We start from the raw sequence: 27,285 nt of genomic DNA on the forward strand, positions 1-27,285 counted from the left end.
TTACAGCGCTAAAGGTCTTTAATTTATAAGCTGGATTTGTAAATTGCAGGGTCCCAGCCCGTTGGGCCTGTGGTCCTTCCATGCCTGAACCACAGGAGGCCTGCTATTTGCTCCTATGAGGAAGTTAATAAGAGCTTTTGTGACCTGGTTTGCGTACAGTTTACAGGCTCCCATTTAGGTGATCTGGAGGAAGAAGAATGGGATGAAAAAGTCAAAGTTATTATTGTGAATGAGAAGGAAAGTTAGAATTTTAAAACCAGCATCAAAATGGTACAGACAAAGAATTAGAAGTTAGGAAGAGCCTAGGAGGAGAGGTTTTTAATTAGAGCAACCCTCAAGACATTGGAAATTGTTATGATGATTTTAAGTAGGCAACTCTTTGGCCTTAGAGTGAATCCACAACTTGACTTTCTGTATGTAGTTTATGAGATATAAACACACACAAAATGTGAGGCAAAAAGGTAGTCGTTTTATGGAAAGCTGTTTTGATGTATGGCTTCTTGGATATTGAAAGCCTCCTTGGATCTTAATTAAATACATTGAATGGTTTTAAAAGTTAATAAAATTGTAAGGAAGGTTTTTTGTTTTTTTTTTTTGCACAGTTATTTTCAGTTTGGTGAACAGGACTATCATTAGGAAGATTGTTGAAAGCAGTCTGTGGTATAAAGCTTGAATGGTGTTAGAAAAGAACAGGAGCTTTAGAACCTCACTTGGACCCTATCTACAAATAAAATAAACTTTTTCATGTAATACTGAAATCAGCTATGCGATTGAAGAGAATATAATAATACTTTGTATAATTTTATTATTCTATTTTGGTTTCTTTAATTTTATTGATACAAGGAATACATAAATTTTTTAAAGCCTTAAACATCAGATTTAAGTTACCTTTGACCATCTCAGTCCCAGGGTCATCTCTTGCCATTTATTCTTCTAAATCTTGTTCTGAATACTTATATACATGTATTTGTATGTCTAGAAGAGATACTTGTGTTTTGTGTAGATGTTAAAAAATAACCCGCAAATGTATTATGTTTTGCTGGTTCACTGAAGTGTGACTTTCCATTATATCTTTTGGTTTTCACAGCAGTAATGTTGCTGATCACAGCTGACATTCACTGAGTAGCTACTATGTGCTAGGCAAGATGTTTAGCATTTTTCACGTGTTTGTCTCCCAATCTTCATAATAGGCTTCAGTCAGCTCAGTCGCTCAGTCGTGTCTGACTCTTTGCAACCCCATGAATCGCAGCATGCCAAGCCTCCCTGTCCATCACCATCTCCCGGAGTTCACTCAGACTCACGTCCATCGAGTCAGTGATGCCATCCAGCCGTCTCATCCTCTGTCATCCCCTTTTCCTCCTGCCCCCAGTCCCTCCCAGCATCAGAGTCTTTTCCAATGAGTCAACTCTTCGCATGAGGCAGCCAGAGTACTGGAGTTTCAGCTTTAGCATCATTCCTTCCAAGGAACACCTAGGGCTGATCTCCTTTAGAATGGACTGGTTGGATCTCCTTGCAGTCCAAGGGACTCTCAAGAGTCTTCTCCGACACCACAGTTCAAAAGCATCAATTCTTCAGCACTCAGCTTTCTTCACAGTCCAACTCTCGCATCCATATATGACCACTGGAAAAACCATAGCCTTGACTAGACGGACCTTTGTTGGCAATGTCTCTGCTTTTCAATATGCTGTCTAGGTTGGTCATAACTTTTCTTCCAAGGAATAAGCATCTTTTAATTTTATGGCTACAGAGATGAGTAAAAACTGATTTTATATGAGTAAAATTCCAATGTTATTCTATCTCACATTTACATTAACATACTAATGTAATTTAATCATCATTCTTTAGTACAACTTCAAAAATAAAATAGAATGATTGCTTTTATTTGTTAAGAATATAACTTTTATTTCTGTGAGATTTGTTCTTCTGTGCCATTGGTCTCTCCAGCCAGCCCCAGAGGTATGTGTCTCTGCTAAGCCAGAGGCTGGGGGTATGCTCACCTTCCAGGCATGAGCTGGTCGTACGTGTGTCATGTTTGACTCATCCTAAATGAAGAACAGACACCCCAGACATTGCCTCAGTAGTTAATGATTCTCAGAGCCCATGCCTGTGATGATGTCCTTATTTGGGAGTCAATTATAGGATACAAGTCCTAGGTGTGAGCAGGATTTTTTTTTAAATTAATTTATTTTTGCTTGAAGGATAGTTGCTTTGTTGGTTTATGCTGTACATCAATGTGAATCAGTCATAGGGTATTCACAGAGGTTAAATTTTGAAAGATGCTTTTCACTATGCTCTTGGCCATCCTGGTAAAAGGCTACAGTTGCAGAGAGTCTGATCATTTTTATGGCAGTTTGTAGACAGGGAGTGGTTGTTGGGTGGGTTGATAAAAAAAAAAATCTGCTTATTTTGTGTAGTCTGACTTTAGAATTTGGATAAAGATATTTTCAAGATTTCTTGACAAAGATCTTCACTATCTGGGACAGCTGTCAGAAGGTTTAGATCTCAGCTCTGCTGCTCAACTAGCTGGGGAACCTTGAAAAGGCCACTTAGTGATATTTCAATGAAATGATAATAATATCCACTTGTGGTGTTCAGTTGCTAAGTCGTGTTGATTCTTTGTGACCCCATGGGCTGCAGCACGCCAGGCTTCTGTGTCCCTCACTATCTCTCAGAGTTCACCCAAGTTCATGTCCATTGAATCAGCAATGCTATCCAGCCGTCTCATCCTCTGTTGCCCTCTTCTTCTTAATATCCACTTGGTAAAACTGGGGTGAAGTTTCTTGAAGTGTCTTATACATTGTGATGCGTTGTGTGAACGTGCAAATATCGGGTGATGCCTCTGTCATTTTGTCATCTGAATGTTGTCGAGGTCACCTGCAGTTTGCCTTTTCACTGTTGCCTCTGTCCTGAGAATGTAACCTGCTTTCCTCTGTCCTTTATTCCACGGAAGAGAGCACTGTATCAGAGCTCTGTGATCTTCAGGGTAGGAGCTGGGGCCCTATTGGTGAACGTGGAAGTGTTAGTTGTTTAGTCGTGTCTGACTCTTTGCAACCCCATGGACTGTAGCCCACCAGACTTCTCTGCCCATGGGATTCTCTAGGCAAGAATACTGGAGTGGGTAGCCATTCCCTTCCCCAGGGAATCTTCCTGACCCAGGGATCGAACCCAAATCTCCTGCATAGCAGGCAGATTTCTTTACTGTCTGAGCTACCAGGGAAGGCCTAAACAAACATTGAAGTAAAACCAGCATTTCTTCAGGCCTAGTGTAAGAACTGAAAAGATCATCTGCAGTAACTCAAGGAGAAGAGACATACCCAGGGTCCCAATAAATATCTTTCCATTGTAATTAATACATAGTGTTTGTAAATATTTTGGCCTTTTTGTCTTGAAAAGTAAACAGGTGTTAATATGTCTATATAGGAAAGTATTTGTTAATAAATTCTGTTGCAGTAGAACATGGTTTGAAAAAACCATCAGAAATTACCTTGCTGTGTCGTCTTTTTGGTTGCAACACTTAAGTTATCCTCAAATCTCAACATTCAAAGAAGGCATGAGGTTTTTATGTTTGTCAGAAGGAGACATAGGGTTAAAATGATGAAGAGACCTTCCAAGTCAGCTCTCAATTCTGGATGAGCAGAGAGTGCCATTGATTTTTCATTTGGTCTAGGCTGTGATGAGAACTGATCCTTGCTTAGAGGCTGTGAAAATCTCCGTTGCTCTTTGAGTGACCTGCCATTCACTGTGTGTGTGTGTCCTGTGTGGGTGTTCTGCGTGTGTGTGTGACCTGCCACTCAGTCTTGTGTGTGTGTGTATCTGACTCTTTGTGACCCTTTCAAGTGACCCTTTTGACTGCAGCCTGCCAGTCCATGGGATTTTTTAGGTGAGAAGATTGGAGCAGGTTGACATTTACTTCTGCAGGGGATCTTCCCGACCCAGGAATGGAACCCACATCTCCTGCATTGGCAGGCAGATTCTTTACCACTGAGCCATCAGGAAAGCCCACCAGTCACCATACAGGATCACTACTGGTATAGTTTGCTGCTTGAGGAAGATATGTGTGCTTTGGAGGAGGCACATTGCTGAAAAAAAAATTCTCTGGTTTTACTGTTCCCTCTTCTGAATAGTTCCAAAAACCCAAGCCTTTTAATTTTCATTGGTGATTTGCTTTGTCATCTCTGTATTCACTTTCATTGGTTTCTTGACCTACTCTTTGTGGCAGACCGTCCCTAACCTGGTTATACCAATGGAAAAAGTGAAATCTTATTTCAGAGTAACCTTTAAAATTCCATTCCATACTTTAGACTTAGCCCACTGAAGATAGCACTTTTCCCCTTCATTTTATTTTACTTCCCCTACATATTCTTACTGTCTTGAGCACCATGGGGTTTTTTAGTTGTTTGTTGTTTTATTTTTTAATGAATCTCTTTCAGACTCACCTATTTATAGAAGCTGAACATTTCCTCCTTTTTCAGAGGCAGTTGTGGCTAGAGTAGCTTTGCTTCTTGAGATCCTAACCAGGGGGGCTCTCTGAAGGAGTCCAGAATCTGCAAGTCACACTTGCTTTTCCATAATTAGCAACCAGAAGTATTTTAATATGCCTTGACTATACTTAAGCAACTCCTTAAAAAAATAGTTTGCAATCAGTTGAATTCTCTAAGCTTCTGGCTTACAATACAGAAGAAACTTCTACAGAGAGTAGATAAAGGATGGGGTAAGAATTTTCCGATTTGATTGCATATTATTTATTGTGGAAAGAATGTTTTCCCTACAGACTGACTAGGAACAAGATGTTTAAACATAAGCCAGGGTGGAGACCTGTTTGTTTGGTCAGCTTCAGAGGAGCCACGTTTCCCTACTTGTGAAGAGTCTGCCAAATCTTCCATCCTCCCCACCCCCGCCTGATTCTTCAAGTTTCTTTGGGACTTTTACTTAAGGCCCTTGTTGGATAAGGCAGTGATGGAGTGCATATGTGGCAGTTAGAAAGGCTAAAGGCTTTTTTTCTGGAGGGACATGATTTTATCATGTCATCATAAATTTATGCTGTGCTCTGTGTGTGTGTGTATGTGTGTGTATAAAATAGCTTTTTCCCAGGCCCCCTCTGCAGTTGGCTTGTGTATTCACATAGCTGGGTGGCTGCAGGACCTCATTTATCACACAAGCAGTGGGAGCGGGCACGGAGATATGAAAGGGTTACTGTTCACATTTCCTGTGTAATTCCCTCTGATCTTACTGAGCTGTAATTCCTCTCTTGATGTTAAACATTCCCAGGCTCCTATAACCTTCTCACCAGTTTGCGCTAGCCAAGTTTGTCCCAGGTGATCATGTATGTAGGCGGACCTCCTGCTTCTAAAGATCAGAAACCCCTTCTTGGTCCATGCGATAGGCTAGCTGTTCTTGTTAATTTGCAGCCCAGAAGAAATGCCTTTGATTTAAAACAAGAACAGAGCACTAACGGATTAGTTTTAAGATTCACATTAGTAGTCAACAACCAAATCTGTTGTCAAATTAGATTTAAAAATCTTCTGATTCCTGGACTGGTGAATTTCTAGGTAAACCAAACCCCTTTGGATCTAGTGGAGATTACATTTTTCCTTCTAAAAGCACATTTGAAAAGTGGGTTCTGATTGGAAAAGGGTAGATTTTGATGCCACCATCTTACTTTTAACTTACATGATCGGTAGTGTTTTAAGTTACCTCATGTAAAGCCACTTAGCTGAAATGGCAACATTTTTGCTTCAGTTCAATTCAGGAGGTAGTAGCTGAGTGTAGGGTGGTATTTATTTTCTACTTTTTATCTGGTTTTTAAAGTATATAGCAGCTCATTTGTTCCACAACTTTTAAAATGTACATTTTTGTTGTTGGCAAAAGGTTTTCTATTTTTCCCTTTCTCCCTAAAGTTTTGGAAGCAAATGACATGTTCCTGTGAAGCACTGTATGTGTCAGCAGCTACTGGTGGATAGGGACACAGAACCTATTCCAGCCCTGGCCTCATCCTGAGGAGCTTCCCTCTAATGCAGCTCAGGGTAAGTCTGCTCCTGTTGCTTGGAGCACATTGCCATGTTCCCATCATCCAACTTGGGAACCTAAGGACTCAGGGCTGGACAGAAATGAAACAATGTCTCTTTGAAGGAGTTTCTAGGATAATTAAAGTTTGCTGGTGTTTAGGCCAAAGTAGACTATTTGCATGGCTTCAGGTAATGAGATAAAATATTTTCTGTGCACCTTATCCATGGTTTCCCATGGAGACAAGTAGAGGAATTTTTAGATTGATTTCGTTTGGATCTGCCTTAGAAAGCCAGTGTGACTCGTTGTTTCTCATTCTCCTTTCAGTTTCCCAGAGCCTGAGGTAGCCTGTCACATGGACGGCTTTCAGTAGAGGTTTGTTTGAATAAATGTGAAGTAGACATTACTTTTGTAGATTCTAAATTGGTCTGTGTGTGTGTCATTAAGCATATGTCTAATAGTTTAACTCTCACTTTTCCAATTAGTCTCTAATGATAGATCCTGTTCAGAGTTTTTTGTTATTAGACAGTTAATTCCTCACAACAGTCTGTGTCCAAGTCTGTAAGTGCTTTCCACCTGGCTTGCTAACTGTGGCACTGCTCAGTCATAGAGAAAAATGACATTTAGTCACAAATTACTTAAATTATAGTCTGTTAATATTTCCTAAAACCAGTAAGCCCATTTATTATTCTAATCATGGAAGAATGCTTATATTTTCTCCCAAATAGTTATTCCTTAGGACCATCCTAGAGCACTGAACAGTAATGTTAATCAGTGGACAAATACTTAGAGATACTTAGAGAATGATGACATACACAGCATCGTGCCTGGTACCATGTGTTCTGCAAAGATGTGTACAACCTTGGTTCTGCCACCTCAAGTCTAGGCTTCTCCACAAATAGGTGCTTTACACCAGTCAGCTTAAGGCCATCAGAATGGTTATGGGCTGAGAGGCCTGAATGAGAATCAGGTGAATCCTCTTTCAGTGCATTAGATGCAGGAGATGCAGGTTCAGTCCCTGGGTCAGGAAGACACCCTGGAGAAAGGCATGGCAACTCATTCCAGTATTCTTACCTGGAGAATCCCATGAACAGAGGAGCCTGATGGGCTACAGTCCATGGGGTTGCAAAGAGACTGAGCACACGGGCACATATGCACACACTGGCACCAGGCACTCTCCTGTTCACAAAGATAGGAATGTCAGCAGGCACATACACATACACGTGTGTATTATACGTACATGTTATCCCCTTAGCAACAGCCACTACCTGGTCTGGACTTTGTAATTTATGTTAATACACCAGTACTTCTCTATGTTCTCTTTTTAAATCACTGCTTGAGACTACTACTGCTGCTATTGCCGCTAAGTCGCTTCAGTTGTGTCCGACTCTGTGTGACCCCATAGACGGCAGCCCACCGGGCTCCTCTGTCCCTGGGATTCTCCAAGCAAGAACACTGGAGTGCGTTGCCATTTCCTTCTCCAATGCATGGAAGTGAAAAGTGAAAGTGAAGTCGCTCAGTCGTGTCCGACTCTTAGTGACCCCATGGACTGCAGCCTACCAGGCTCCTCTGTGCATGGGATTTTCCAGGCAAGAGTACTGGAGTGGGGTGCCATTGCCTTCTCCATGAGACTGGTGTTAATTTTATATTTGTAATTCTTGTTGTGTTTTAATCATGAGTAAGTGTCTAAATAAGCATTTGTTACATGAACTAAACGACAACCTGTGTGTGCATCTTTTGGCTTAATTATATATGAACAGTAGCTTATTTAGTAAGATGAAAACGGTTGGTTTTCATTGCAGCAACTTGGTTGAAGTTTGTCATGTTTGGAAAATTGTTTTATAGTATCTCTGAGAATATTGGCCTTTTTATCTCTAACAAATAATATTACCTTAAAATGAACTTTGCAGATTACTTCTGAGCTTACTCTGGGTTTAGGCTTCCTTTTCCAGTTTGGTAGTAGAGGCTAGACACAGGACATTGTGAGTCCTGCAACAGCCTAGGTAAATTACAAAATAACATTATTTTAGTGATCTTTTATTACATAATTAATTGCCCCAGCACTGAGTGGTTTGTTCTGGATAGCTCATGGTTCTGTGGGTTGGGAGTTCAGACAAGTCTCTGTTGGGTAATTTTTCTGTTCCGCATTGCACTGACTAAGATCACTGGATGGTATCCATTTGGTAGATGTATTAGATGCTCTGGAGGATCTAGGATATCTTTATGCACATATATGATATGTGGACGAAGGTAGAAGATGTGTCTATACGGCCTTTTTAGCAGAGTCTCAAGGGAGTCAGACTTGTTCTGCTGTGGCTTAGGACTCCTAGAGAGAATTTTCCAAGCGATCGGAAGGATGGTGCTATAGAGGAAGGTCTAAAACTGGAAACTGGCCCCACATCACTTCTACCATATTGTGTTGGTCAAAGCAGTGCCAGAGCACCCCCCCTCCCCCCGCCAGTTTCAATGAGATGGGACATAGAGTGGCCTCTCAGTGGAAGAGGTATCAGAGAATGTGTGGCCATCTTACTCTACTACAGTTTACCCTCTGGCCACAGATGATTTACATTCTTCTTATATTTTAAATGTACTCAGCCCCTTCCGAGAATCCAAAGTTGTCATCCCTCTGTGGCTTTACTCTCAAGCTTCAGGTCCAGGACCTTGTCATTTAAGTCAGGTCCAAATGTGCAGGAAGCTCGCCTGGTGTAGTTGCCTCCAGAGACAAGTTATTTATTCAGCATATATTAGAGAGGCAGACATAGAATCGCTGCAATAAGCATTTCCCTCAGAATCAGGAAGCAAGAGGTGCATAGCTTTCACTGGTTCATAGTAATTTTGAAATCCTAATGCTGTCATTTCTTTACTAACATTATTTTTACTCCCTGGAAATGATTATCCATGGGTCCTGACTTCACCCTAGCAACTCTGAGTCATCCATCATTTTATATAAAAAATGGTTCACGTTTACAACTGGGTAGTCTTGCCAGCCTTGCTTCCTGCTTGTAGAAATTTGAGAGTTCAGAGGCATCTTTTCAGTTTTTTTTTCTTTCTGCTCCTGTCAGCCCTATCTGACATAATTCTTTTAAAAACTTTGTGAAATTCCTGTGTATCAAATTATAGTCCACTCTGTTAGACAGAAGCCACATTCACATTTGTTTTGAGATATGTTTTTTTCTACTTCAGACTGTGAGTAAAGGCATTATAAGATGATACCCGTAAGATTCTGTGAAGCTTTTCTGTTTGAAAGAGTCCAAAAGGGACACACTCAGGATTCCTACAGGTTTTTTATCTAGAAAAGATAGTCTTATGAGGCACACACTCTTAAGATTCTTAGAACTGAATTAGATACAACATGTAATCATGATGGCATTTTATAGTCACACTCTAGAAATTTTTGTCCCAAAACCATGCTTTACTGAGAGAGCCCTAAACTTGACTTTTTACTTTGAAGCTGTATCTTAGTTTTCTGTCTGGGCAGAATGGGGATGAGAAAATGTTTTGTTTTAGAAAAGAGCAAGTCCTGGCTCCTTAAATTCCTGAAAGTGAAATGATTCTTTTGTTAGCTCTAAATTCTGCTCGAAAATGGAAGAGTTCTTTCGTTAACTTATCTTTCTCTTTGAATCCCATGTTACACTAGACTAAAAGAGACTAATACTTTGACCCTCTGCCTGGCAATCTCCTTAGCCAAGTCTACCACTTTATTGGGCACGTTTTCTCTTTTCTGTTTTATGCAAAGAATAGTGTTGCACATTTTCCACCACCGTGTCATTTCTCCATCTGTTAACCCTTGGACTGCAAGGAGATCCAACCAGTCCATCCTGAAGATTAGCCCTGGGATTTCTTTGGGAGGAATGATGCTAAAGCTGAAACTCCAGTACTTTGGCCACCTCATGCGAAGAGTTGACTCATTGGAAAAGACTCTGATGCTGGGATGGATTGGGGGCAGGAGGAGAAGGGGACGACTGAGGATGAGATGGCTGGATGGCATCACTGACTTTATGGACGTGAGTCTGAGTGAACTCCGGGAGTTGGTGATGGACAGGGAGGCCTGGCGTGCTGCGATTCATGGGGTTGCAAAGAGTCGGACACAACTGAGTGACTGAACTGAACTGAACATTTTCACTAATGTCCTTCAGGTTTTCATTAACAGTGTTTTTAAGGACCTCCCTGTTTCTGTTCACCACTTGGTCCCAAAGCCAATGTCAGTATTTTAAGATTTTTATTACAGAGCCCCCACTTCCATGTGCCAGTATCTGTTATGGTTATCTAATTCTGTTTTAAATTAACTAAAAACTTAACAGTCTTAGAAAAACAGTCATTTTGTTGTACTTCACAGTCTGTAAGTCAGTGCAAAGGGCAGGCTCAGCTGGTGGTTATTCTTCTCCATGTAGCATCAGCTGAGGTTAGTTGGTGGCATTCACCTGGAGGATGAGCTGGCTGCGAGTCTCTAAGACAGCTGCATATTTACATTTCTGGTACTTTGATAAGAATCATTCAAAAACTAATTTTGGCTGAGGCTGTCAGCCAGAGTGCCTACACCTACCTTCTCCAGGGTGACAGTCTTACTATAGTTAAATGATGGTAACAGTAGCACAAAAGACAGGAAGAAAGGAATAGGTATCTTTTGTTGTAAAATTCTTAATTCTGAAGTGATAAAATTGTCTGAGTCACCAGGGAAGTCCAAAATATTATTAAAACTTAGGTTGTGGTAAGTTAAAGCTCTGTAGTTTAAACACCAGAGCAATAAAATTGCAAAAGAAACAGGTACATCTAATAAGCCAACAGGGAAGATAAAGTGAAATACTAAAAAATATTCAGTCACAGATAAGGCAAGAAAAAATGTGAAAAGGAAACAAAGAATAGATTAGAAAATAACAAGGTGATTATTTCAGATTCAGCCATATAAATAGTTACATTACGTATAAATGATTTAAATGCTCTGAAGACAGATCATCAGGCTAGATAAAAAAGCAAGACCTACTAACTACATATTGTTCATAAGAAATCCTATTCAAATATGAACACAAATTATAAGTAAAAGAATTGAAGAAGATATACCATGCAAACACTAATCACTAAGAAAACTGGATTGGCTATATTAATTACAACAACATAGGCTTCAGAACAAAGACTATTACTAGTAATATTGAGAGATATTTCATAATGATAAATCAATCTATCAAAAACACATAACAATCCTAAATATCTATGAGTCCATTAACAGAGCTTCAAAATACTTAAAGTAAAAATTGACAGAACGTAAAGGATGTTGTTCAGTCGCTCAGTCATGTCTGACTCTTTGTAACCCCATGGACTGCAGCACACCAGGCTTCCCTGTCCTACACCATCTCCCAGAGTTTGCTCAAACTCGTGTCCATTGAGTTAGTGATACCATCCAACCATCTCATCCTCTGTCATCCCCTTCTCCTGCTGCCTTCAGTCTTTCCCAGCATCAAGATATTTTCTGATGAGTTGGCTCTTTGCATCAGGTGGCCAAAGTGTTGGAGCTTCAGCATCAGTCCTTTCAATGAATATTCAATTTAGGATTGACTGGTTTGATCTCCTTGCTCTCCAAGGGACTCTCAAAAGTCTTCTGCTGTGCCACTATTCGAAGGCATCTTTTTTTAAGTGCTCAGCCGTCTCTGTGGTCCAACTCTCACATCCATACGTGACTACTGGAAAAACCATAGCTTTGACTCTACGGATCTTTGTCAGCAAAGAAATGTCTCTGCTTTTGAATACACTGCCTAGATTTGTCATAGCTTTTCTTCCAAGAAGCAAGCATCTTTTAATTTCATGGCTGCAGTCACTGTCCAAAGTGACTTTGGAGCCCAAGAAAATAAAATCTGCCAATTTTTCTCCATCTGTTTACCACGAAGTGATGGGACCGCATGCCCATGGTCTTCGGTGGTTTTTTTTTTTTTTTCCAATTTTTAAAAATGTATTTATTTTTTATTGAAGGATAATTGCTTTACAGAATTTTGTTGTTTTCTGTCAAACTGCAACATGAATCCTAGGTGTACATATATCCCCTCCCTTTTGAACTTCCCTCCTATCTCCCTCCCATCCCACCTCTCTAGACTGGTACAGAGCCATTTTTTGAGTTGACTTTTTAGCCAGCTTTTTTCACTCTCCTCTTTCACCTTCATCAAGAGTCTCTTTAATTCCTTTTCACTTTCTGCCATAAGAATGGTGTCATCTGCGTATCTGAGGTTATTAATATTTCTCCTCGCAATCCTAATTCCAGCTTGTGCTTCAACCAGCTTGGTGTTTTGCATGATGTACTCTGCATATATGTTAAGTAAGCATGGTGACATATTCTGCCTTGTTATCCTTGAACATAAAGGATAAATAGGCAAAACTATAGTTGTAGTTAGTCTCAAACACTTCTCTCTCAGCATTTGATTTATAAGTAGGTGGAATATTAATAAAAAAGAAATCTGGAACAACACTGTTAACCAGTTGGAGTTAATTGACATTTATAGAATGTTGCACTCAGCAATAGAAGATATACATTCTTTTCAAGTACACATGAAATTTTCATCAAGGTAGGTCATATGTTAGATCATAAAACAAGTCTCAGTATATTTTAAAAGATTAAAAGTATGCAGGACATGTTCTTTCACTATTTCTAAATTATATTAGAAATGAATAGCAATAGAATATCTAGAATTCCTTCCCCAAATATTTAGAAATTAAATAGTACACTTTTAAATAAAGCATGATTCCATGAAATCACAAGAAAAAGTAGAAAATATTTTAAACTCAATGAAAAATGAAAATACATGGGAATAATACTTATACAGCAAAAGCTGTGATTAGAGGAAAATGTATAGCTTTAAGATACAGATAGTAAAAAAGAAGAAAGGTCTAAAACCAGTTATCTAAGCTTTCACTTTTAGAAGCTGGAAAATTAAAATGAACCGAAAGTAAGTTGAAGGTAGAAAACAAGAAATAGAAATCAATAAAATAGAATATTATAAAACAGACAAATAATGAAGAAAAATTGGTGAAAACAAAAGCTGTTTTTTTGTTTTTTAATCAATCAGATTAGTTGGCTCTCTTTAGTGGCAGTTCAGTGCCTTCCATATATTCCTAGATATAAGAGGTTAAAATTGTCCATGTCTCTTAAGTTCTAGACCCAAAAACTGGTGTCTTGTCATAGCCACCATATTTTATTGGTCAAAGAGGCCATTCAGATTCAAAGCTTGGGAAGTACATTTATACCCACTTCTCAATGCGAGGAGTTTCAAAATATTTGTGTCACTCAAGCACAGTCGTATTTTTGAAGACCTTAGAGCTTATGAATGGAAAGAATACTAAATGAACTGAAGTAATAAAAATGGAAGAGCACCTATGAGATGAAACTGCTAGAAGTCCTCTTTCCTAAGTGTGTTTGCTCAAAATGAACACTGGCTAAGGATCAAGCTTGCTGTATAAGTGAGACTCTATGAGGGAAAAGAGAAACCGTGGAAGTTTTGGTGATCACATAGTCTGGCATATTGAACTGGAACCTAGCGAGGCTTCAGACACACAGCTGGTTTTCCCCCATAGGTTGTTTACGGAGCCTTGAGAAAGGATGGGAGGTTGGGAAGATGAGCTGGAAATATGCAGTGATGTCTTCTGCAGTCTTACAGTGCTTAGGAGACAGACTCTTTGTGGTAGGGTTAGGGTGCAGCTGCAATAAACACAATTAATTTCACCTTTGAGATGTTTTATACCAGAAGTAAAATAATTAGATTGAGGTGAACAGCTCCTTACCCTACCAGTCTAACAGAGGGAAGGATGAACCCTCACTGGGAGAAAATAATGTCAGCCACAGTTTTATGGCTACTACATTCAAAATATTGAGAATACAGTAAAATGTTATATGACATGTGAAAAGTAAAAATATATATATATATGTTCAAAGAAGATAAATAGAAGCAGATCTGCCAGTGACACAGACCTGGAAGTTACCAAACGAAGATTTTATAGTTGTTGTAAATGTGCTAAAGGAAATGAAGCAGTTAGAAAAATGGATGAAAAGATGAACAATATTAACAGAAAGGTGGAAATATTAAAAAAATAGTCAAATGGATATCCTAGGGCTGAAAAATATGACATCTGAAATTAAGATTTACGTTTAAGAGCAAAGTGGGCACAACAGAAAATAAATAACTAGAACTAGTGAACTAAAGGTCAGTTCAGTGGGAAAATGTACAATCTCGGAAAGGAAAAAGAATGGAAAGAGCAAAACAGCTTAGGAGACATAGGATCAAGTCACTTCATCTAACATACATGTGGTTGGAGTCCCCGGAGGAGAGAATGAGAAAAGCAGTATTTGAGAAAATAATGACCAGAGGTTTTCCAAACTGATTAACGATAGTAATACACAAATTCAAGGAGCACAGGAAACTTAGTGAACCCCAAGCAAGATTAATATGAAGAAAATCACATGTAGGTACAACTTGGTGAGACTTGTAAAAACCAGGTATAAAGAAAAAATCTTGAAACAATCAAAAAAATAAGCCCCACTACCTTCAAAGGAACAGCAGTAAGGTGGCTGACTGTCCTACAGACATTATTAAAATCAGAACATTAAGGAATGACATCTGTAAACACATGCAGAAAGGAAAAATACTGCCAACCTGCAGCTCTGTACCCAGCAAAAATATGTTTTTAATGAAGGCAGAATAAAAATGTTTTTAGACAAAAGATGGGAGATTTTATCACGAGTAGACCGATAGTGCAATAATACTAAAGGAAGTTATTCAGTCTGAAGAAAGGTGATCCCAGATGAGCCATAGAACCTCAGGAAAAATGAGGCACCTAGGAAAGCCTATGAATAAATATAAAATATTTCAGACCATTGAAAGCAACAATATTAATGTTTTGTGGGGCTTTAAACATAAGTAGAAATAAAATATTTAAAATCAGTGGAACAAAGGGCCAGTAGGTGTAAATGAAGTTAAACTAACATTTTTTTGTCTCACCCAGGAAGTGGTAAAAGTCATCTGAAATCAAGGAAGTATTTTTAATCTCTAAGATAATTGCTAGAAATATTACAAAGATGTTTAAACAAAAAGTTTACCAAAGGTAAAATAATTTTAAAAATCGAGTATCAAAAAAAGAAGAATAAATAAAGGAAAAAGAACAGAAGGAATGAATAGAAAAGTAATAACATGAAAGTGTCTTTAAGTATAATTAAATTACATGTAAATAGGCTGCTGCTTCCAATTAAAACCAGAAATTTTTGGACTAGATTTTTTAAAAAAGACAACAATGTATAGTTAAGACATATTTCACATAAAAGAATATGGGAAAAAATAAAAAGTACACTGTAACAAATACTGACTAAAGGAAATCTTATATGTTAATATCAGACAGAGTAGTCCTTAAGAAGAATGAATTATGGAATGCTCTATAATGATAAATGATTAATTCAGTAGGAAGACAGAACAGTGCTAAATTTATATGTTCCTAACAGCATAACTTGAAAATACGTAAAGCTAAAATTGACAGGACAAAAAGGAGAACAGACAAATCATAGTTGGAGAATTTTGCAACCTCTTTCAACCACTAGTGTAACAAGCAGATTTTTTTTTTTTAATTTTAAAATCTTTAATTCTTACATGCATTCCCAAACATGAACCCCCCTCCCACCTCCCTCCCCCTAACATCTTTCTGGGTCATCCCCATGCACCAGCCCCAAGCATGCTGCATCCTGCGTCAGACATAGACTGGCGATTCAATTCACATGATAGTATACATGTTAGAATGTCATTCTCCCAAATCATCCCACCCTCTCCCTCTCCCTCTGAGTCCAAAAGTCCGTTATACACATCTGTGTCTCTTTCCCTGTCTTGCATACAGGGTCGTCATTGCCATCTTCCTAAATTCCATATATATGTGTTAGTATACTGTATTGGTGTTTTTCTTTCTGGCTTACTTCACTCTGTATAATCGGCTCCAGTTTCATCCATCTCATCAGAACTGATTCAAATGAATTCTTTTTAACGGCTGAGTAATACTCCATTGTGTATATGTACCACAGCTTTCTTATCCATTCATCTGCTGATGGACATCTAGGTTGTTTCCATGTCCTGGCTATTATAAACAGTGCTGCGATGAACATTGGGGTACATGTGTCTCTTTCAATTCTGGTTTCCTCGGTGTGTATGCCCAGCAGTGGGATTGCTGGGTCATAAGGTAGTTCTATTTGCAATTTTTTAAGGAATCTCCACACTGTTCTCCATAGTGGCTGTACTAGTTTGCATTCCCACCAACAGTGTAGGAGGGTTCCCTTTTCTCCACACCCTCTCCAGCATTTATTGCTTGCAGATTTTTGGATCGCAGCCATTCTGACTGGTGTGAAGTGGTACCTCATTGTGGTTTTGATTTGCATTTCTCTAATAATGCGTGATGTTGAGCATCTTTTCATGTGTTTGTTAGCCATCCGTATGTCTTCTTTGGAGAAATGTCTATTTAGTTCTTTGGCCCATTTTTTGATTGGGTCATTTATTTTTCTGGAGTTGAGCTGCATAAGTTGCTTGTATATTTTTGAGATTAGTTGTTTGTCAGTTGCTTCATTTGCTATTATTTTCTCCCATTCAGAAGGCTGTCTTTTCACCTTGCTTATATTTTCCTTTGTTGTGCAGAAGCTTTTAATTTTAATTAGATCCCATACAAGCAGATTTTTAACATGAGTGTTAAAAGTGTAAGGTGATAGAATATTTAAACAAGGTTATTAACTTGACCTATTGCTATTTATAGAATATTACTCCCAACAACTGCAGAATACACGTTCTTTTCAAGCATGCAAGGAACTTTTACTAAAATAGAGCATGTACTAAGCCAAAAAGCAAATCTCAACAGATTTCAAAGGATAACATATAGTATATATTCCTAGAATTAAATTAGAAATATATAACTGAAACATAAAAAAGCCTATATTTGCATGGAAAATAAATAGTATTCTTTTAAATAATCCATGGGTCAAAGAAATACAACCATGATCAAAGTATGTTGAACAGTATCAAAACTTGTGAGACACAAAGTTGGGAGTAAATACTCCCAACACTAGGGAGTATTGGATAACTTTAAATGCATATGTTTTCAACATAAGGTATAATTTTCCATCTCAAAAACCTAAGAATGGCATTCTAACATGTATACTATCATGTAAGAATTGAATCGCCAGTCTATGTCTGACGCAGGATACAGCATGCTTGGGGCTGGTGCATGGGGATGACCCACAGAGATGTTATGGGGAGAGAGGTGGGAGGGGGTTCATGTTTGGGAACGCCTGTAAGAATTAAAGATTTTAAAATTAAAAAAATAAAAAACTAAAAAAGAAAAAAAAAAGAACTGCAAACTAAATTCAAATAAACTAGAGAAAGCTCAGATTAACAATGTTTTTTTTTTTTTAATACCATACTGTTAATTTGAGCTTTTTCTTTCTTTCTTTCTTAGTAAGTATTTGTCAGTTTTATTAACATTTTCAAAGAAACACAGCATGTAGGATCTTAGTTCCCTGACCAGGGATTGAACTCAGCCCCCACATTGGAAGCATGGAATCTTAACCATTGGACCACCAGGGAAGTCCCTATAACTTTCATCTTACCCCCAGATTTCTTCCCTTTCCTCCCCAGAAATTTAAACCTGGCTTTTGTAGGTAGTGCCAGTTTTTTTTTCCCCACAACCATCTTAAGAAATTTTTTTTTAATTTTTCTAAGTCTATAGATTTTAAAGGGAGGGTGATGTGTTCCTTTGCTCTCCACTGCCAATTCAGGATCAAGGTGCCACCTTTTGTGCATCAGTTCCTTTTCTTCTAAGTCTTAGGCTGCCATCTCCCATTTCTAAGGCTTGTTATTGGTTGATTTCCAAGAGGGCCATCACTCTAACTTCCTCAGTCATGTCAACATCATACTTGAAACTGTTCTTTGCACACCACACCTTGTGATTATATCTGTTTCTTCTAATTCATGTTTTGGGATTTCTGATACTTAGAACTCATTATTCTTTAAGTTGCTCAGTTCTGTCAGTCAGAATCATTTCAAGATCTCAGACGCTGAAAGCCCCTTTCTCTTCTCTAACTTTTTTCTTTTAAGCCCTTAAATTCAGATATGTCTTCATTTATGTACTGTTTCTCCACCTCTCCTCCCCTCCCTACTTCCTTCCTCTCTCTCTCACAGTAAATGGCCTTGCTATTGACCTTAACTCCCTCAATTTTACACCCTTACACACAATAATTTTTATCTATATCCATCACCCATCCTTTCTTCCATTTCTAACCATGAAGAAAGAATTTCTCCTCTTAACATGGCTAACTCTACCTTCTCTTGACTTTGCTTCATTATTAATCCCTTTTCCTTCATTTTACTCTCATTAAAAAGAAAATAGTAACTCTTATTGAAGATTCAGGTTTACTTTCAAACTATGCAAGGCCTCTTAAAAGAATAATATTTGGTAGTTAATTCCATTTCTCCTTTTTCTTTAATTCTTCCATTTTTTGGTTTTCTTTTATTGCCCTCCTGAAATTTCTTTCTAAGATCATGAGTGACTGTTAAGTTATTCTTAGTCCTCCTTCTGCTCTGAAAACACAAGACAGGGTGCTTCGTTCTTTGGCTGTTCTTCCTTGACTTCATTGATAGACATCAGTTTTTTGTGGAAAGCCCGCTTATCAAATAAATAAACCTTTTTGGAGGTAAGCAGACTTCCCTGTTGACTTGCTGTAGCAAGAGTGACCACACAGATTGGGGGTGGGTGGGGGGCTGCTTTAGGAAATGAGTGTAGGGTTTTTATTGATTATGTTTCGGCTTTCAAGTTCTAAGGGGAGATGCTAGAAGTCAGGTGAGTCTTTGGAGTGGTCAGTTTCTTAAAGGGATGCACACAACGCATGGTTGTGATTGAAAGGCAAAGTCCGTGGAGGCCGAGGATGCTGCGCTTGTTACTGTCTGACTGGATGGTGGTAACTGGTCCAGCCCTCAGTCCTGCCTACCTTAAGGGGTGGTTATTCTGGTTCTCATTTTCAAGCACACTTTCATTGTATCTTTGATTTTCTAATTCCATTGCCATTGCCCTGGTTTCTTCTTATCCTGACTGTTGTAGGTCTCACTGCCTTTCCAGTCTTCTTGTAGTAACTCTAAAAGCAGAACCATCTTTCTAGAATATAAATTTGAATGAGTTTTCTGCTGAAAACCCTTGATGGCTCTTTTTATGTACACGATAAAACCACATATACTGAAGGTAGTGCTCAGCCCTTTCACAGCAGGACCTGGAGCCCGCATTGCAGTCCTTGCCTGTCTGCTGCTCTGTGGGTCTCCTGTCCCTCTCTCCCTCCTGCTTCCCCCCCACCCCCACTTCCTCTCCCACCTACTTTTCTCATCCTCTCCGACACTCTTGTTACAGAAGCACATTGACTTTCCCGAGCTCACACACTGTATTGTGGCCTCTGTGCCTAAAATAAAGTAGTTTTTGTTTCTTGGAATATTGTTTCCAAACCTTACCTTTATCTGATTACTAAAAGTCCTATCTCTTTGAATTTAAGTGTCACCATTACAGACTGTGTTGCTTTGCTAGGACTATATAACAAAATATTACAGACCAGTGACTTCAACAGCAGAAATTTGTCTGCTCAGTCTTGGAAACCAGGCCTCTGAGATCTCGGTGTCTGCAGGCTTGGTTTCCCTGGAGCTCCTCTCCTTATCTTCCAGGTGTCCGTCATTTTGCCGTGTCCACTGTGGTCTTTCTCCTGGTGTGTCTCTGTGTTTCCTAACTTCCTTCTCCTATAGGACACCAGTCACATTGGATTAGGGCCCACCCCAAAGGCCTCACCTTAGTCACCTTTTAAAGGGCATTATCTCCAATACAATCACATCCTGATGTTCTAGGGGATTGGGGCTTCAACACATTAATTGGAGGGGGGAAGGGGTTGGAAGACACAGTTCAGGCCATAATACAAAGCCGTCACATATTTTCCCTGTAGTAACACCCCCTGCCCCCCCCAAATCCAGTAGCACTTTGTACCATTTTTAGCGTTTACCATGTCTGCCTTGATGTGGAGTTATTCATGTTCATCTGTTTCTGGTGGTTTGTGGGTTTCCTGAGGATGGGAGCTATATCTTAGTCAACTTCACCTCTCCCTGCTCTCCATGATATAGTACTGAGTAGGCTGATTGGTGGCTAGATTTTAAATGATCCAGTGTAAATCAGGCTTAAATATATTATTTTCCAGAACTTTTAGGAGATTGACATAAAAACATAGGAAGGAAATGTGTTATACCTCCTATTTTAGAAGTCTTTGAGCATAGCTAGAAATTTTTATTTTAGGTTCTTAAATTATACCTAAGTATCAGTTTTATAGAACTAAATATAACTCTTTTGATCTTTAGGTGGAGTCGTCTAATTAGCTTCTGTAAGCTACCTATCAATTCTCTCATACTTCCATTACATTTGTTTTCAGATAAAGATGAATGCCATGTCTCATCCAGCACTGAAAATGTGAAGTTTAGAAGACATTTGCTAAGTCGAGTCAACTCACGTAAGTCCACTCACATCACTCAGCACCAGCTTAAGACTGATTTAAAATGTGAAGAATTAAGTTCACCACCTTTGATGATTTCTCAAGGCTCAATTGTTCAGAATATCTTATAGTTCCCTTGTATATTGAATCACTGGTCTTGGAAGATATTGGAGAGATGATTGCTCACTAAATCTCATGTGCTTGTTGAAAATATAATGTTTAAACTCAAGGTATTGCTTTAAAAATGAGAGTAGCACCTCACGACCAACCTTTATTTTGTATCAAGTCTAGGTGTCAATTCCCAACTATGGGCCAAACTTAATGTTTGTAAAATGGTTTTCCATTGTAGCAAATATATTTTCAGTTTCTAAGTCTGGCTTTTTTGAATATGTTCTTGATCATTAAAGGGAGATATTTAGTAATTATCACTGGAACCTTAAATACATAGCTATTTATCCAAAAACCTAGCTTTGAGGTCTCATCTTAACCAATCCCAACTATTGTAAGTGTCTCCTCATGGTCTTTGTCTTCATTCTGTCGTCTGTCCTATTTTCGCTGCCCTACAGATCTGCATGTAGAGCCACTCCAATAATTTTAAAACCCTTCAGTGGCTCCTCACTCACTGCTGATAGAATCCATGCCTTTGCCTGCATTCAGAGCCCTCAATCAAGCTCCTAAAATATCCCCATCTTTAGCCAGCTGAGCTTTCTTCCTGTTCTCTGAAATCTCCTTGTTGTTCTTGCCTCTACATCTCGACTTGGACTGTTTTGTTAGTGTTTCTCTGTAATGTCCCCTGCTCCTCCCTTTCTGGTTTCTCTACGTGAAGTCTTGTGCAAACCTTCAAGGCTGAGCTCAAGTGTGGACTCCTCCACGAAGCTTCCCATGATCACTCTAGCTAGAAGCACGAGCTTTCCCTCTCTCTGCTGACTTCACCCAGGATTGTTTTTATCACTGTTTCAGTATACTTTACACTGCCACTTCAGTGTGTGTGTGTGTTGGTGTCTGTCTTATCTCCCAGGGAGGTTATGAGGACCAGAAAATCAAACATCTTGTCTAATGTAGTTTTGTCTTGCACAGCGTTCAGCATAGCCTTTAATGATGCTCATTATTTGTTTAACAAATTAAGAATGTGCCTGGGCTTTTCTCCCATCCTCCCCTCTATCTTACATCCTTACAGACACACATAGTCCATATTCGTGGCAACCGTTCATTCTCGTCCTGTCACCCTGGCAGACCACCATGCTGCCATCTTGTCCTGGGAAAACTGGCCGTGGTGTAATTAGCAAGACACAGTCTGTTCCCTGCCTCAGAAATAAACTGTGGTCCCGAAGTTCATGCCCAATAATGTTGTTTGGAATGCAGAAAACATTTTTCCACAAAAACAGTTATAAATAGTCATTAAGTTTCTCAGTCCGCCCTCCCAAGATTGTTTAACTCATAAGTACTGATGCAGCCACCACGTATCACACTGTTTATAGAGCAGGGATCCCCAACACGTGGGCCACTGGTACCAGTCCATAGCCTGTTAGGAACCGGGCCAGACAGCTGAAGGTGAGCCACGGGCAAGCGAGTGAAGCTTCATCTGTGTTTATAGCTTCTTCGCATCACTCCCATTATTGCCTGACTCAGGAAGGCAAGCTCAGGGCTCCCACTGATTCTGCATTTTGGTGAGCTATATAATTATTTCATTACATATCACAATGTAATGATAATAGAAATAAATGTAATGTGTTTAATCACCCCAAAACCATCCGCCTGCCTCATTCTGTGGAAAAATTGTCTTCCCCCAAACCTGTCCCTGATGCTGTAAAGGTTGGGGAGTGCCGTTGTAGAGAACCTCTGACTCTGAATATGGAAGCATATCTCTCATGTCCTGGAAGCAAAATAGGGACTTCTTGGGCAGCCTGAGCAGTAGGAAGTCTGAGCAGGGGCTCTGGCAAGGGCCCTCCATATTAAACACCCTCATGACAGGAGCTTTTGGGTTTCCAATATTTGCATAAGAGACGTTTAGCTCTAGGTCACTGGTACTCTCATGAGCTCTAAATTGAGGGCAAGGAGGCTCTTGTTCTCCTGACCCTCCCCACAGTAGATGAGGATGGTAAACAGTGCTTCAGTTGTCCTGTCACATGGGGGGTCATTTTTAATTTGGGTGTGTAGGAGTTGACGATATCTTTCTTGAGCTTGGCATGATTTGTTCTATGAACCTGTTATACCACTTCACCCTCATTAGTGTGATCTCTTTTCTCTCACAGCCTGGCAACTTATACAGTAATTTCCCCCAGTTTGCATTTAATGGAAGGAGACCATTGTCTGCTCATGGACCAAGTCTAACTCATAATCGTAACTGAAGTTATGTGCAGGAGGAATACGACCTTTAGCTTAAGCATAAAGCGTTTAATAACCACCCACACATACAATAACATAACCCCAGTTCTGCGGGATGGTACCAGCGGCCAGAGTCACATATACCATACTTACTGGCGCATAATTCTCCAGCATCTCATTGAAATTTGAAACAGTAGTCTAAATTATGCTATGCACTTTAATATTTTTAGCATTGAATTTGATAGTCGCTTCATTTTTCTGGTAGCAGACCCATGCCTGCTTCCTGACAGGAGCAGCTATCCTTGCTCTGAGTTCATGCTTGTCTCCTGCCCATTTCTGCAGCCCCCAGCCTCCTCTCTGGGCCCATCCCCTGCTGGTGTCAGTCCATGAGCACCCCCACCCTACCCTCACCCAGGGGAGCCAGCAGATAGGAGATGAAAGGAATTAGAATTTTAGTTCTCCTGTGACACTGACACACCAGGTAATCCTGGGGGCTGATGTGGGACGAGAAGGCTGCCAGGGTATCCACACTTAGAAGTCTCAGACTTTGCATCAGTCGAACACATTTCTCATCTCTTTGGTGTGTTTTAAATAATTTATGTTTGGCAGCAATGGGCCCTGTTTATTAGATGGCAGAGAATAAATTCAAGATGAGATGTTTTGATGTGACCTGCCCCCTTTAAAAAAGGATTCAACATCGTGGATTAAAAAAAAAAAAAAAAAGAAGCACTCTCTTGGCTGTTTTGTAATAGTACTTATGTGACAGCACTTTCTGCTGTGGCCTTGTTTTCCTGTGACAATTTATTGTTGTGTTATCAATATCTCCACTTTTTTATATATATAAAGCTTAGGTTTTTCACTAATCATCCAAATGTTTAACCAGGTGATGAATGGTCTGCTTAGACTTGAGGGAGCCTGTAAGAGAAAGGGAAGAGAGGGGAAATTAAATCTGTTGAGTACTGCTCTGCACCATGTGCCTTATGTGTCTTTTAGGATCTTAACTCCATTTTACAATGGAGGAACTTGGGCTTGAGAAATGTTTAAGAAATGAATCTGAGGTCAGAAGTCTAGTCAGTGATAGATCTGGGTTTCAATCCCAAATCTGATCATCTCACTATTTGCACAGCCTGATCCTACAAGCCCATGTGCCTTTTATTGTTAGGAAAGATCAGTGACTTGAAATTGGAGGTTGGAGGCAGATTTGGGTGTAATAAGGTTCTCCTTCTCCACTGACAACCAAAGCTGCTCTCAGGTTCAGTTCCCTTAGCTGTCCTATGGGACTAAAACCCGTTTTACTGACCATTTGAGATTGTTGTGAGAATAATAAGCTAGTGAATTTCAGTATGATTTTATAGGTATAAAACCCCATGGAAGAATGAGAGATTTTTAATTCAAGAGAAAAACTAATAAAAACCTTAAAACATTAAATGAGATGACTTGGACGGATTTTGTGTATTTCACATCTTAACATTGCTCTACTAAGCTTCCAAAACGACATTTGTCAGTTTTATAATCCCTACCACCATGATGTGCCAAGCTGCATCCCTGAATTAGGTATCTCATCCCTGATTTAGGTATCTCAGTTGCAGCGGAGAGAGTCCTGGCAGCATCCCAAGTACCCCCTCTCATTCACCAGAAGAAATGATTCATTTCTGCACCATATCAAATGGGTTTGGACTCTAGCAGATACTGAAGAAATGTTTATAGCCAGTGAGGACCTGGAAAATTCTAAGGCTGTTGAATAGTCATAGATGTATCAGACTAACAGTAATGTTAATGTTCTCAGAACAGTTTATATTTTTGAAGTTTTTAATAAGCCCAAGTATGAAAGTCACATTTTGTAAATGTGCTTTCACAAAATTGCTGTTCAAAAGTGGTTCCAGGTTTCTGGGCACCTTTCATAGATTACAGGATGGTGAATACTGAAAGACAGCTCTCAGCTCTGAGTTGTCATCCAGTTACACTTCTTTCAAGTATACAGAGAAAAGATAAGAAATGGGTAGGGAACTCATTAAGTTATAAGGACAAGACTATGAATGAAGTGTCTGTGAGCCTGGGAAGTACCAAAGTCATGTCCTAGGCTTACCCCAAACTTTTATCCCATTAAAGCCCTAAGTCTAAAGATAAATGCTTTCAGAAGACCAGCTGAGACCATTGGAAGGATGGTATTAGAACAGTGCTCAGATATGGATCCAGAAGTCTGCACTCACTCAGTGTTGGAGCATATGTGTGTAGGACTCTTCCCCATCTGCCACACATCCCAAGAAGGGTCCCTGGTCCTGAGGTGCTGCCTCCCACCTCACTTCTAGGGCCAAACCTGAACCTGCTTCCTAGGTGTGGTGGATGGAGGCCTGCAGAATGGGAAAGGAGACATAGGAAGCAAAGAGTGCACACACACAGCAGACACTGTGGCCCAATTTGGTCCATCGCTATGAATAACGTTATTAACTGGTATTATTCTAACTAGTTCCTAATTGGATTTTCTGTTAACCCCGTTAATGTGCACATCCAGATTTCTGGGTTTTCTGGAAAACTGTAAGATGTGACAGTTTTAGGCCTGCCATTCGAAGTGACTGTCATCCATTAGAGCTAGTGAGGAGCTGCCTCTATGAGATGAGTGAGAACTTTCCAGTTCTCACAACCTACCCTTCTGTAACCCCTGCCCTTCACTGTTGGTTTTCTTTAAATAGAATTAAGAGGAAAGTTAAATGATACCCACTTTGTCATTTGTGTTAAAATTGAAAATAACAGGTTGAGAGGATAGCATGTTTCAGTATACATGAGAGACTGTTATTCTCCTAGGACTATTATGTGTAACAATGTACCGTAAACTGTGTGGCTTTAAACAACAGAAATTTTTACTTTCACTGTTCTGGAGGCAAGAAACCTGAAATCAAGGTGCTGGCAGAGCCCTGCTCCTGCAAAGCCCTCTCAGGGGATCCATCTTGCTTCTTCTAGCTTCAGGTGGCACCATGCATTCCTTGCTTTGTGGCTGTATCACTCCACCCTCTACCCCCGTCTTCTCATTACTGTCTTCCCTGTGTCCAGACTTTCTTCCTGTAAGGACGGCCATGATATTGTAATAGGACCTACCCTATTCCAAGACAGGGCTTCCCTGTTGGCTCAGTGGTAAAGAATCTGCCTGCCAATGCAGGAGACATGGGTTCGATCCCAGGGTCAGAAAGATCCCTTGGAGAAGGAAATGGCAACTCACTCCGGTATCCTTGCCTGGAAAAATTCCATGGACAGAGGAGCCTGGCGGGCTACAGTCCATGGGGTCACGGGCTTACGACCTCAGCATAACATTTTGAGGAACACAATTCAGCCCATTCAGTTCAGTTCAGTTCAGTCACTCAGTTGTATCTGACTCTGCGACCCCATGAATCGCAGCACACCAGGCCTCCCTGTCCATCACCAACTCACGGAATTCACTCAGACTCAGGTCCATCAAGTCAGTGATGCCATCCAGCCATCTCATCCTCTGTCATCCCCTTCTCCTCCTGCCCCCAATCCCTCCCAGCATCAGAGTCTTTTCCAATGAGTCAGCTCTTTGCATGAGGTGGCCGCAGTACTGGAGTTTCAGCTTTAGCATCATTCCTTCCAATAACTGATGGCATATTTCTTGGTGGAGCACAGAATAATTGTTAAAGGGCAGAGATCCTTGGAACAAAGTACTGGAGTCATACTTATACCTTGTTTGCTCTCTCATCTGGGCAATTGCTCACCCCTCTCAGTGCTTCCTCCCCCTCATCTGCAAAAAGGATGAGGGTACCCACTTTCCCCTACCCACCTCGTAGGGTTGAAGTGAAGACAAAACCTATAAAGCACTTGGAACAGTGCATGGCACATACTCACTTTCAATGAACTGAACTATTAATTATCTTCATTGTTGTTTGTGTTTACTCAGACATGACTTCTATGCATACAAGGAGTTTCTGTGCCAAAAAGCTATTATTTAAGATAGCATTATGAAACAAATCATGGAGAAAGTAGAAATAAGAGATAGAAATGCTTCATGAAAAAAAGTAAGTCAATAAAAGAGAATGCAAGAGACTGGAATTTTAGTAAGATTTATTTTTTGTACAAATAAAATAATTATAATGCATTAATAATGTTTAGCCTCCTCATGCTATTGGATTACCTGCATAGCCTCTAAATGCACTTGAAACTGATAAAAAGACCCAGGTTGGAACTTTAGACTCAGAGGGTTAAACGTTGACTGTGGGCTGGTGAGCACAGTGCCCCGGAGGTGATATTAGAGAGGTTAGTCCAGGAGGAGCATCCAGAGACACAGGACTTCTAAGCATCCCACCTACTTCTTTAGAAGCATTTTATTACTCTCTCCCTCTTTCCCATAAACCCTTGCATTGAAATTATCCTGGTATCCAGGCTCTAGATCAGAGATTGAGGCTGAATAATTCTTTACATTTAAGCCCTACTTTTCCTTCAAA

General features: G+C 39.8%; 1 protein-coding gene across 19 annotated transcripts in view; it reads left to right on the forward strand.

The window, feature by feature from the left end:
- The window catches only part of ZNF438 (zinc finger protein 438), a 192,112-nt gene that overhangs the window by 71,882 nt on the left and 92,945 nt on the right, over nt 1-27,285 (forward strand). For 8 of the 19 annotated variants that reach the window (XM_027976676.3, XM_042230617.2, XM_027976681.3 and 5 more), the window contains 3 exons: nt 5,898-6,023; nt 6,331-6,378; nt 20,450-20,527. The gene's annotated coding sequence lies outside the window, so the exon portion shown is untranslated. Of the gene's footprint in view, nt 1-5,897; nt 6,024-6,330; nt 6,379-7,408; nt 7,593-20,449; nt 20,528-27,285 lie in introns of all 19 variants that reach the window. The other 11 variants (XM_060397433.1, XM_060397434.1, XM_060397431.1 and 8 more) reach the window with 3 other exon arrangements.

The sequence above is a fragment of the Ovis aries genome, chromosome 13 (assembly GCF_016772045.2).
Source record: "Ovis aries strain OAR_USU_Benz2616 breed Rambouillet chromosome 13, ARS-UI_Ramb_v3.0, whole genome shotgun sequence".
NCBI lineage: Eukaryota > Metazoa > Chordata > Mammalia > Artiodactyla > Bovidae > Ovis > Ovis aries.